The sequence below is a fragment of the Oxyura jamaicensis genome, chromosome 7 (assembly GCF_011077185.1).
Source record: "Oxyura jamaicensis isolate SHBP4307 breed ruddy duck chromosome 7, BPBGC_Ojam_1.0, whole genome shotgun sequence".
In the NCBI taxonomy this organism is placed as follows: Eukaryota; Metazoa; Chordata; class Aves; order Anseriformes; family Anatidae; genus Oxyura; species Oxyura jamaicensis.
Window position 1 is genome coordinate 31,186,928 of NC_048899.1, and position 1,799 is coordinate 31,188,726.

The window sequence follows — 1,799 nt, forward strand, 5'->3', positions numbered from 1 at the left end:
AGTTGCACTCAAACAGCTGATTACACCTTTTCTCACACCTTAACAGATGCTTACACCTTTTGAGGGAAAACTTTAAACCCGAGAAGCAACAGGTAGTTTCTACGTTTCCCTTGGGGATAGTGTACTTGCTTCTATACAAACTGTTCAAAATTTTAAAGCCATTTAGTCAGTCATACGACCAAGCAACCTTGCATGGCCTTACACGGCCTGTCACCCCCCCCGACAGATCAAGCCCTGAATGCAAGGCCGGGCGAGTAAATAATGCCAAGATGTAAAACTAACTTGTAAATACATTACTTTGTGGCAGGTTTTTTGGCACTTTGTGGGGCTTAACTGTACTTCAGTGAGAAGAATGTCTTCTGGTGTGAACTGAAATTATACCTCTGCCAAAATGTCCTTTTTTTCTGGGTGCCGGGGGAGGGGGGTGGGGATAATTTTTTGTGGACACCCCGGAGGGAGTTGCAAAATAATAATTTTTATGTAGGAGAAATTCCTTCTCTTAATTTTTGTTGTTGTTGGTTTTCTTTTCCGTACGGTCTTAAAAGGAAGGTCACATTTTCTGGCCTTTGGCAGACTGTGAGCATGTTGGACCACTTCACGTTACATAGACCATATTTGTCTGAAATGATAATATCATACCTATGGTCTGCTGCAGGCTCAAAAGCAGCCTATGCCTCAGGTGCGGTTTTATGCCTTTGCTTTTGTTACTACATCCTTGTAAGTCTTCAAAAGGGAAATGAAATTATCCTAGACAGAAGAAACACCAGCCAGAAGAAACTTCAGTTGTTAGGGCCTGAATTTCCACAGAAACTAAAGGCAGGCATTTTACTGACTTGAAGCAAGGGGCTTTAATCTATCCTGCTTTGGTTACTAATGAAGGAGCTTGAAAGAGATGCATGTCCTTGCCTCTGAAGAGGAGGTGAAGGAAAAGCTAGTGCAAGGAACACAAAAATCAGTGGCGCCAGACTAATAGGTGGTTGTATCTGAGCTTGGAGACTGCAACACAGAATCACCTAGGTTGGAAGAGACCTCCAAGATCACCTAGTCCAACCTCTGACCTAACGCTACCAAGTCCTCCACTAAGTCATATCCCTAAGCTCTACATCTAAACGTCCTTTCAAGACCTCCAGGGATGGTGACTCGACTGCTTCCCTTGGCAGCCCGTTCCAATGCCTAACACCCCTTTTGGTGATGAAGTTCTTCCTCATGTCCGACCTAAACTTCCCTTGGTGCAACTTTAGCCCATTCCCCCTCGTCCGGGCACCTGGGAGAATAGACCAACCCCCACCTCGCTGCAGCCTCCTTTAAGGTACCTGTAGAGTGTGCTAAGGTCGCCCCTGAGCCTCCTCTTCTCCAGACTGAACAATCCCAGCCCCCTCAGCCGTTCCTCATAAGAGTTGTTCTCCAGATCCCTCACCGGCTTCGTTGCCCTTCTCTGGACTCGCTGGAGCCCCTCAATATCCTTCTTGTAGTGAGGGGCCCAAAACTGAGCACAGTACTCGAGGTGCGGCCTCACCAGAGCCAACTACAGGGGAACAATCACTTCCCTAGCCCTGCTGGTCATGCTGTTTCTTATACAAGCCAGGATGCTCTTGGCCTTCTTGGCCACCTGAGCACGCTGCTGGCTCGTCTTCAGCCAACTATCCACCAATACTCCCAGGTCCTTCTCTGCCAAGCAGCTTTCTAACCCCTCAGATGGCTTTTCCAACCACCTTCAAACTTCCAGATCTAGGGGAACGCTTTGGCTGCAGCCTAAAAGCCACATGTACATAAGCTGCCCCAAGCCAGCCCATCTTCTT

At 47.5% G+C, this 1,799-nt stretch overlaps 1 long non-coding RNA gene across 1 annotated transcript; it reads right to left on the reverse strand.

Annotated features, from left to right (window-relative positions):
* Positions 1–312: 312 nt before the first annotated feature.
* Positions 313–839, reverse strand: LOC118170273. The gene is made up of 2 exons (XR_004752617.1): positions 709–839; positions 313–369 (listed from the first exon to the last, which is right to left on the reverse strand). It is a non-coding gene; the product is annotated as an uncharacterized LOC118170273 (long non-coding RNA).
* Between the last annotated feature and the right edge of the window lie 960 nt (positions 840–1,799).